The 11,324-nt window shown below is 42.7% G+C and overlaps 1 protein-coding gene across 1 annotated transcript in view; it reads right to left on the reverse strand.

Annotated features, from left to right (window-relative positions):
- The window catches only part of HS2ST1 (heparan sulfate 2-O-sulfotransferase 1), a 151,801-nt gene that overhangs the window by 49,934 nt on the left and 90,543 nt on the right, over window positions 1–11,324 (reverse strand). The window lies entirely within an intron of this gene.

The following is an 11,324-nucleotide window of genomic DNA, read 5'->3' on the forward strand; positions in this document are numbered from 1 at the left end:
CAGTGGGGGAAACAGCCCATCTCCGGGGGCACAACCACGGCTAGTGGTGCTTCCTGCGGCAGCACGCGGAGAAGTGATTTTCAGCTGCTGTTAACGTCGGGGCACAAAATTCCCCCCATTCCCCAATACATTTTTGGGAAAATTTAAAAGGTCTAAAAACTTCAGCAGGAAAAACAGATGCCCATATTTAACTTCAGAACTTTACATCATCCTATTACTTCCCTAGAAATCTATGGTACAGAAACATATGCATGTGTCTTGTCTCTTTTTGCTTATTTGCACATGTCACATTCAAAATCCCAAACACTATCTAGTCTTGAAGTACTTTGCAATTATTAGGATGGCTCCCGTTATCTAGCAGCTCCAAGGAGAAATGAACTCCAATGTTTGGAATGAACAGAAATTCTGACAAACCCTCCTATCATTCATTTAATATGGGAAGACTCTAGTCCTCTTGAAAACCTCTTCAGGATTGCTAACCTCACTCCATCAGCTGCAATGTAATACACATTTCGCACTGCAGCATCCCTTTCATTGGTGTTTCAGCTGAACAGAGATGTTATACTGTCACGCTTATTTAAGCAGAAGGGTTATCACTGTTCCTTCATACAATACTATATAGCTCAAAGGTGCAATAAGAAGCCAAGAAATATACCAAAAAGGTTTGGGAAAATAAACAACGTCAATTTGCTCCTTTAAGTATCATCATGACAAATTTACTGGGCAGCTGCTGGGATAAAACGCAGCACTTTAAATACCTAAACTAATCAATAGAGAGAGCCGAGTGTGCAATCCATTTTCTGAGAAGGGCAACCTTTTAAGGTTAATTCTTCATTCATATAAACACAATGCTAGGGTCATTATTTAACTTAAGGCAGCTCTTCTTTATATTATAATAATTAGGCTCAATTTAGCGCTATTTAGCCCCCTTAAAACAAGAGGATGAGCCTGGAAAGAAAAAGCAGCGCCTGTATTTTTCCGGGAGGGAGCTCCCTGCCGTCGCTCGCTGGGAGCACGGAGCACCCACCACCTTCGCCGCGGCCTGGGGCCGCCGGCCGGGGGTGGCGGTGGCTGGAGGGGGCGGCGGCCGCGCCCCCCCCGCCCCTCCGCCTCCGCGGCGGCCCCGCGGCGCGGCGCCGCTCCTTGCGCGCCATCTAGTGGCGGTCGGTGGCTGCGCGCGGCGTCGCGGCCGGCCGCTGCCCCGGCCCCGCGGGTGCCCGCCGCTCCTGGCACGGTGACTGCGCAACTGCCACCTCCTGAAAAGGGCGGGGGGACGAGGCGGGCAGCTCCCACGCAGGAGTCCTGGGTGCCCGCAGCCTCCTCTGCCTCCCCGCAGCCCACCAAGATCCCGCCACAGCTTGGCACGGGCAGAGGTCCCGCTGCCACCCCTGCACTTGGGCAGCCCCACGTAGGGCCCTGTTAGCAGAGCAGGGTCTTGGCAAAGAGCCAGTGAGGACAGGGCCTTGTCCCGCTCATGCACTGCGCTCCCAGGGCTCTCCAGCAGCACGAAACGTCAGTCACTTGTTGGCCAGATCATTCCGTATGTTAGTGGCAACAACAAAAAAATTTTCCTGTATGCCTTGAGGAAGCCACTGGATTTTGCCATGCCTCAATTTTCCCCTTTATAAAACAGAGCTAAAAATCCACTACTATTTCCATTATCCTCATCTCTGAATATCCCCCCTTTTCTAACATGTTGCCTGATTTCTGTCCCCTGATGGGCTCAACTGCTACTCCATCTCCTTTCAAATATTGCTAAGAGAAAAAAGAAAATCAAATGTCTGTGATCAAACAAACAAAGAAGCTTTTTGCAAACCTTTCCCTGGAACATTTTCAGTTGTGTCCTGCATGACACCGGGAGCACTGGCATCACCGTTTGCTGCAGTACAGCACCTGAACGGGGACAGATACAAACCATCCACACAGTCCTGGGGCAGACGGAGCTCTCACAGCTGACGTCTCGCTACGCTGTCAGCGTTCTTGCACAGTCAACCTCACAAGAAGGAAAACGATTAGCAGCACTCTGGACAAAGCAAAGGAGATAGCACGAGTTTAAAACGGCTTTCCTGTGGCCACACAGGAAGTCTGCAATGAGACGGAAGGTATGACCGGAGGCTTGTGACCATGGCTCATTCTGGGAGTGGTGAGGGGCCACCCCTCAGCAGCAGTGGAAGGGCACACACACACTCTTCCGAGATATGAATACGGAGCGAGCTTAATGCCTTCCCTTGGCATAACCTATCAGCAGCGTGGTTGCAATTGACCTTTTAAGGTGAATTAAAAGTGGACTCCCTCTCACCATTTGCTTTAGACTTCTTTACTTTTGACTTTGTTTCTCATAAGCAGAGCATTACTTAAATCTAGTGAACTGAAATCTGAAAAGATAATAAATCGTTATATCTATTTATTAAAAAAACCCACAAAACGGGTCTTTTGCTTTCCATGAGAGTCACCTGTGACACGCGGCCACGGAGGGTCTGTCCCCTGCGTGTGCTGAGTGCTGGCAGCAGCCAGCAGCAGTTCCAGGCGGCAACCGATTTCACCGATTTCCTGAAAGGCAGTGTGTTAGCACAGATCCCTGCCTCAGCACACTGAGGAGTCAGAGAAAACACAGGAGACGTGGAACGTCTCCGACAAGGAGGCCAAAGGAGGTGGCAGAGTGGCGGGACGCTGCTGGGCTGGTGGGGAGGGGATTGCTCGAAAGCGGGAGCAATGGCAGCATGCTCCTGGTGAGCACCACAGCCGTCATGTGCCCTGGACAGAAAGATCCCTGTATCTCCATAAAAACAGAAAAGCTTCCTTTGAAGAGACAGCAAAGAGATGTAGAAACATCCAGGTTCAAACAAAGTTTTATGAGGAGTCAGAGTGCACTCAGCCTGTAAAACAGCCCAACAGTAGTGGCAGGCCACCACCTGATGCACTGCCTGGGTAAAGCTATCTCATAGCCGTGCGTAATGAGGACATGCTGCAAGTTTTATGAGAGGGACACCACTGTCAACAGGTGATTGAATAGCTCATCACATAAGGAGCAAATGACAGACCTTGCCAGGGATCAGCAAGGGGAACGACAGAGACAGTCATTCACCATGACATGTTTCTTCCACACAACCAAACTAATTGCACACGTCAAAAGGAAAAGGCAACGCATGGCTTTCATCCACTTCCGATAACGATCAGATAGGGCTCTTCCTGTCTTCTCCAGCAGCTCTTCCTCCAGCATAGTATGCAGAGGAGGAAGAAAATACAGCTTTGAAGGTCAGGTAATGGCCTAATTAAAGCAGAATTCCAACTCCAATGCTGCGGCCCTGCCCTTTTAAAGCACAGGGCTGGGTCAGGCTGTCAGTTGTGGTTTAGTGCATTGGTGCTGTTAGCACACCCCTAGTAATATGGTCTTTGGCTTAACGTGGGTCTTTTGACATGCAGGTTTCTAAATAATTGCAACAAGTGCAAAGAGACACGTCTTAATTTTAAAGCTGTTGTTGCTCTGTGAAGGGCACCTACCCTCAGCGCCTCTGGAGACAGGGAGAGCTTTCAGAGGCCAAGAGAGCAAGTCTCTCCTTCAAAAACCAAACCACAGAGTGCATGATCAAGGATGAGGAGGACAATACAACAGCCTTAGCAGCAATGGTTGGGCAGAGTTTAAATCTGTTGCTTGCCCAGAGCCCCAAAAAGCGTGTGGTGATCCAGTCAGCATGGAAAGCCCTGGGAGCATGCTACAGTGCTCAACTTGCACAGATGCACATTTATGGCACAACAGTATTTAATACTCCTTTTGACAGTGTTACTGCATGGCAAGTAAGCCTGGACATATAGCAAAAAATCAAAGTGGTTTTTTTGTGATCTTAGTCCGATATCCTTGCACTTTCATTTTGCATGACTAGTCCTTGCTGGGGCAGATGCTTGCTTTCTTTTTCAAAATGAAGCAAAAATAACTTGTCTTTACTCTGTTAAACATTAGTAGAGTTTGGGCAAGAGGAATGTTGGTCTGAGAACACAAGTGGGCAGGTTCAATACAATCGACGTTTTCTACATCTCCCCAGTTCGTCCCACCGGCTGCATACTTCCCCACAAGGCTATCTGAAGCATTCACTAGACAGGACTCTGAAACACCACTGTTCTCAATGGCTACAGATGTCTAAAAGGATCTGATCACATTCTCTGATCTTTTTCTCCTTGGCTTTTAAAGCGGTTAATATAGCAGACAAACAAAGAAGGTAATCGTGGCATTCCTGTTCTCTGATCACACAAAACCTCAGAAGCAAGAATCAGACTTGGGGGAGAAAAGCAGGCGCAACTGCTGCACTCTAATCCCCTAACGCTGCCAGCACAGACAGCTGTTCTGACCCTTTTCCCAATGAGTCAAAGGAGTTAGTTCCAACTTTCGGAAAGTTGTTGTACGTTGTTTTATTTCCCACTTCAGGGGCTAGGACTCAGTTTAGAGTCTCAGTGAACGACATCTTGTACCCTGGTATGCCTTCAGCCAACAGCGGCAGGTTTGAAGGATTCATTACTCATGACCAGCCATGCAAATACAGCGCTCCCCAGACACCCACACCTGTTCTTTGACCCCTCCTGGTGCCTGAAACATGATAGGCAAGTACAAAAATTAAATTCCATGTTAAGACATAAATTATTATTTTATTATATTAAAATACTAGAGGTCAGTATATATTAATTGGGAGCATTAGTCATGCCAAGGTAGAAAGTTATATGAGTAGAAGATTAGCCAAGAGACATAAGAGGAGCCCTTGCAGGGCTCAGGAGGTCTCAGCTGAATTCCTGGCTCCTCCTTCTTGCATAGCTGTAGGCAATTCACCTATACCAACATCCCTGCTATGTTCGCAGGCACCACACTCCTGGCTTAGGAGGGCAATGAAAAGCCCAATCTAGCTATTATCTCAGCACGAATCAATATCAAAACACCTCAGCAGGCATACCCACCAGGTCAAGGCCCTGTTCCTCAAAATGATTCGTTTGCTGTACCCGAGGGCTGGCAGCAGCGTTCTCGCTGCCGGCAGAAACAGAAATCCAGCTGGGCTATTGCCTCCGCTGCACGGGGCATCTCTGCCGAAGCGCCAGCAGGCCCACGCCGTAGCTGGGTGAGGGGCGAGCCTGCACACTGGCAGCAGCAAGGATCGGAAGATGCAGTTTCTCAGGACAGACGAATTCCACCTGTGTTTCAGTGCCTTACCTCTGATACAGGATAAGAGTACCAGATTCTCTAACAAAAACATTGTGAAGGATAAGAGGAGTCTATTCGATACTATCTGGTAACAATCAGATATTATGGCAGCCACATGCCAATATTGCTCAACAACACAAGCTTCCTTTTGATCTGCAGCGCTATTGGTTTATGTGCCAATCAAAATATTTATGTACAATAATACTAACACAGCTCTTACGCCAAGTTATCTACAAAGAATCAGCATCTATTCTGCTCCCAAGTAGAAAAAGAAAGCTCTTACCTGATGGAGAGACTTTTCTCTACTGGATAGATTATGAAGACAACAGATGCCCAGAGATAAGTAGAAAGATGAGAAGTGCAAGATGCAGGAATTCACGTCCTCCATCCACGTTAGTCTACTTGATTCACCTGTGCAGGGTGAAACATTGGTCTCTGATGAGTAACTGGGAGGTAGTGACTTAAACTTCTCAGTTGTGCTCTATGTCATCTGACAGATTGGAAAATCATCATTCCTAAAACCGGACACCAATATCCCACAACTAACCTTCCTGCCTTTCAATAGGCAGCCAGTTTTGCCCATCACCTGCATATTCTTCAGAGAAATTTGAGACATGAACAAACGTTGCTAAAAAATCTTATTATTTGATGCATTTATAGACAGCTAATGTATCGTCAGCTGAAGCCTATAATCATCTGTAGAACCCTAAGAAACACTCCTAATCTGAAGGGAAGTTCCGAGAGTGGAGTCGATTTTGAAGTCATGTGAGTGGTTTTCTGCCCCAGCTTTGTGCAGGTGGAGAATTTGGCTTTGTTTTTCATGTATGTTTCTTAAACATTGTTTCTCAAAAATCTTTTAAGATATTGTTCCTGTCCTGTTTCTTGTGGTAGTGACATCAAATGAAAAACAGCTATTTATTCCTTGAGGGTTCTCCCTCCTCCCCCTGCCTGATTTGGGCAGAACAGCAGTATGTGTGGTTTTTTTTTTTTGATTTATATGGAAAGAGGAAACCATCCTGGGCAAAAAGTCTACAGTCAGCAGAAGCAGCACTTTGTCTTCAAAGACTTAGAGACAAGACTCCCAAATGATTAATGTTCCTAACTCACATTTTTCTTGCAGATGTGATTACAGAAGAGAATATGAAGAGGAAATTATTTTTTAAAAAAATGTTAGAAATGTATTTTCATAACAAGTAGCAACAGAAAAAAATTTTCTAGGTAGTTTTAAAAGAATAAAGTCAACGGTTACAAACTCAGATGCGAAACTGTTGATGGATGTTAATACTTTGGCACAAAAACTAGATATTCTGCTTTCCTAGAAAGTTACTGATACCTTCTCAACCTGGAAAAAAACAACCCATGAACAATTTCTTAGATAACTACATATTAACACAAATACCTAAATTCAGGCTCCATATTTGAAAAACTGACAAATAGAGTTATCACACTCTTTTTGCATTGCTTTTAGCTATGGAATATCACAGACTGCAAGCAATTTTAGAATATCCTGTATGGCTGCAATACTCAGGTCCCCATTTCCTAGTCTTCTGCAGTATCTTTGGAACTAGACAGTAAGACTTCCAATTATCAATCATTATTTGAATTTTGAGAAACAAAATGAGATTGGCATGGGGGAGAGCCTACCAACACAGCATACATAGAAAAGCACATTCTTTTGGATATTGAACAACTGGTTTCCATGCATATGAGAAAACACAAGAAAAAGTATGAGTTTAAATCAACACGCATAAGCAGAACAAAAAATGATGAAATACATTTTAATAAACATCTCAATGTCTCTGATAAGCCATGATCAGGGTCACTCCCTCCTCCTTCAGTCACAAAGTACATCATTGTCTTGGAAAACACTGCTGTTAAAGGAGCAATAAGCATTAGTATCAGGATCTTTCATTGCCGAAAGCTCTTCTAAATTTGTTTCCTAGATGCTAGAACTGAGTAAAACCCAAGCTGGACTGCGCAAAAGATGCTGAGAGGCCATTTCAGGTACACAAAGAAACTGGGTTTTGAAAGTGCATTCACATGTCTGCCTGGGCATGCTTTGCTCCCTCTCACTACTGACAAGGTTTTCAAACTTGTCTTCCAAAGCTGTCTTTGAATCTGACTTTTTAGCTTTGTAACTCACTTCCATTTATCTCAGTATGATCAAGGATCAAGTGATAATAACTATGACTATATATTTGTAGATACACAGGCACACACATATATGTAAGGAGACTCACTGGACCAGTGAGTTGGGGAGGAGAGGGTATGGAACCAAAGTTACACATGAGCTGGCTGCAAAGCTTTTGCTAATAAAACCTGTCGATTGCAGCCTGATTCTCATGTTGTCATGTACTTGTCCTGCACAAAGATTTTTTTAAAAAAAAAACAACCCACAAGTTAAATATCCTTACTGGATTAAGTGACTGTCAAATACATCGGTAAATGCATCCAAACAGTTGTGCGCACAAGCTAAATCGGCACGATCCACGAGCACTGCCTCTGAAAAACAGGACAGGGACCTCTGTTGCCACCAGACTCTCAAAGGTGATCCTGAGTAAACACCATGTTTGATAAACTCCATACTGGAGTGTGATCTCATGTCCTGTAACAACACCTGCAAGATAAAACTTGTCCTTTGGAAGGCTGGTGAAGGAATGAAACCTATTATGCTATCTCACAGAGCCAGCTGACAAAAGGGAGAGGCTGAACACAGATGTCATACACTCTCATACATTTTTCCATTCACTTGGGGGAAAAAAAAAGGGCACTGACAAAGAATTTGCTGGGGGGAGGGAGGGCACTGGTTTTTCCTTTTTTGCTCTGTTTTTAAGGAAAAAAAATCTCCATTTAAGAAAAAAACACAAACAAAAACTTTGTTGAAAAGTTTTGTAGAAAAACAATGTTTATGGCAATTTAAAAGTAAACCTCAGGTTTCCAACCATCTCTCTGAAGTAACCTTTAGTATTAACAGATGTCTGGTTGGAATCCGCTCGAACCAGTGAACTCATTCTGAATGGACACTAAAAAAAGTGCACAATTTTTGTTCCGCATAATCTGAGCGTAAGATGCTTTCTCCCAGGCTTCAACTATTTGACTTCTATTATGCAATTACTGACTATTTTATCTTCAAGAAGCAAGAATCTCAAATGCAGAGCAGACAAGCCTCCCAGTCAATGTAACCTGCTTTTCCAGATCTATAGCTTAGCTGTAAGTAGCCCTGGAGCAAAATGCTGGAAGGAGGTATTTGGTCTGGGGTTATAAATAGGAGAGGTTTCATTTGTCCGTGTACAGGCCTTGTTTATAATAGCAGCGGCCTTCATGGCTGCAGCTTTGAATTCATTAATTCAGTCAAGGGAAGGCACTGAAGATCCAAAGCAGATAATTAAGCCAAAGATAGCCATCGTAACTGTTAACTTTAAGCAATCTCATATAGCAGTTTATATTTCCGCCTCCACTTTCCTCTATGTTCTTTACATACTGTCTTCACAGATACATATGTACCCTTTATTACTGTTATCAACTGCTTTACACAACGTTTGCCCTTATATTCACTCATCGCTACGCACTGCACTGAGGCAGTCTTGACAAAGCCAGCCTGTAACTGCCCAAGTCTCGAGCAGTTAAGCATTCCTTTTCCCCTCGCCGATTCTCCAAGTCACGCAACATTTTAAAAGTTATTAAATTCTAAATAAAGGAGATTAAAGATGCCAAATTCTATTCTGTGCTAAAAATGGCAATCACTATTTGTCAAGACAATAATGTCTTCAGGGCCAGAAGACCGTTATTCTCTAGACTAATTTTTTTCTTTTTTTGGTAAAGAGACAGTTCATAATATTTTCCAGTAACTGCTGTATCAAACCCAGAATTCTGGTTGAGTTAAAGCATTTCAATTATCATACCAAATTAGGTCTGTTTCTGTCTCAAAATAGAACAGTGTTTTTCCTTATTAACACTGAATTTGTTTGAAATACAATGCTTTTTGAGTTGAAAACACAGATGAGATCATATCAATAACAGAGTGAAACAACACATGCATGTATACAGCAAGGTAGTGAACCCTTTCTTAAAGCACCAGAGGAATGCAATATCTGTATATTTGAACTATAACCATAATTCCCATGAATCACCATTTTAATCTATTTTGTTCCGAGATAGATTATTTTTTTTTTTGATAGGAAGATGTGTAGTTGTTCTTTGTGCGATTATTTTGACAGTCATATTTATTATGAGAAGTTAATGTCTGTGTGCAGCAAATGTAAGAGTGGATTCGCGACCAGCCTTGCAAACATGCAGAAAACGGGCAGAGAATGTTTATCACAGTATTTTCCATTTTTATGAGGATGCAGTTGGTTATTATGACAAGGTGAAAGGCCTCAAAGCTTTCATTTTTAGGCCACAGGTGTTCTTTGTAGAGGTTTTTTTTAATAAAGAGTATTATTAGTCCTTTAAATTAGCTCTTATTGAAAGTTACCACATCTGCGTTATGTGGTAATGAAGCCAGGGGGAGGTCATAGCAGGGGACTTGTGCTTGAAGAAAACATCTGGACATTGCTTTGACATTCACTAGCAACTTCTTGTATTTTATTAGGAAGTAAGGAAATTATATTGAAATCAATGCAAGATTCAAACAATAAATAAAATGAAAATATAGGACCTGGGGAAAAAAAAAATTAAAAAAAATAATCGAACTTTGGACAAAAAAACTCCTTTCCTTTTTTTCACTCCTCTCCCATGAATTCCAACTGATAAGATTAATTACTTGTGCAAATGGCAGCATCAGTTAAAAAAAATAGTTCAACCAGTACTTAACACGTATGTGTAACACTACAGTTATGCTGTCTTTCACGGGAGAAGCTACTGTCATTTTAAATAAAGGATTTTTTTGTATTGTAACTTTTTTTTGGCTGTCATTTTGTTTAGTGCAACATTTCAGAAAGAGGTGCAGTGACGTTAGGAAGTCCTGTACCTTTATATAGGCAATTTTTTCCTCCACTTCCCCTGGATGATGTAAGCAGAGAGACTTTATTTCCTGTGCACAATTACAAATATCACTCCTACTGACAGAAGTAAGGAAAAGTCTACTTGCAATGGGAGGGGGATTTAAAAGCCACCAAAATCCTCAAGTGGAAGTTGCTGAGTAACTGCATGATGGTTCTTAATCGTCAAGGCTGACCAATTTAGTAACTATTGCATTAAGAAACTTGGCTGGGTCAGACAACTGTTCAGCTCCATAGTGCATGCAGCCAGGAATGTTTATAGGGCAATGGTTACAGTACGTGTCAGAAATCCTAAACAGAGTAGCCTGTCCACGCTCGTTATATTTCTTGGTTTAAGTGCTGGCTTACAACTGTTAATGACGCTTCTATTCTACTCAAGTTCTTACACCACACTCATCACTGCAGTAACTGAGTGTCTTCCAGTACCAAAGTAACCGGTCAGGCCATTTGTTCCCTGAGGCAGGGAAGCACGTATGTATTAACGCATTGTTTTAATGCCAGTTTTTTATTCTTATGAATCTCTGTTTTAATATTAAGAACTTTTCATTGACACTTCCAGTGCAGTGTATATCCTCTGCTAATTTATTACATTTCTGGTCAGAAAGTCCAAGGCCTATAAATATATTTGGTTATAGCTCTATGAAATCATTACAGACAAGCTACACTCCAGCTCGCTCCTCCCCTCCAAAATCACAATAGCTGCAAACGAAGTTCTCAATATCACATATAACAACAACTTCTAGAAAAAAAGCATTTAATGTGAATGTGACATGCAGATATTAAGACAGGACACCAGACTTTTCTTTCCCCTTCCCACTGGGTGTTTTATTTTATAGCATTTGCATTAGGTAATCAACTGAAACACTTCAACAACAGAAAGCTGGCAGCATAGTAAGGAAAAACGGAGATTATTTCTCAAACAGCTGTGACAAAATGGTTTCAAGTTGGAATAGTATTGCACAAACAAATCAATTTACGGAGGGTGAGTGGGAGCGAGCATCTTCAACATGGATTGTGAGGAAAAAAGGCACTATTTAGCTGTGTGTGTTTAAAAAGAAAAAAGTCATGAAGCACAATCCATGTTTTTCAAAATTACATTCGGTACTGCTTTAGAAATGCTCACAAACCTGTCTCTTTTTACA

Source organism: Tauraco erythrolophus, chromosome 10 (assembly GCF_009769465.1).
Source record: "Tauraco erythrolophus isolate bTauEry1 chromosome 10, bTauEry1.pri, whole genome shotgun sequence".
Classification (NCBI taxonomy): domain Eukaryota; kingdom Metazoa; phylum Chordata; class Aves; order Musophagiformes; family Musophagidae; genus Tauraco; species Tauraco erythrolophus.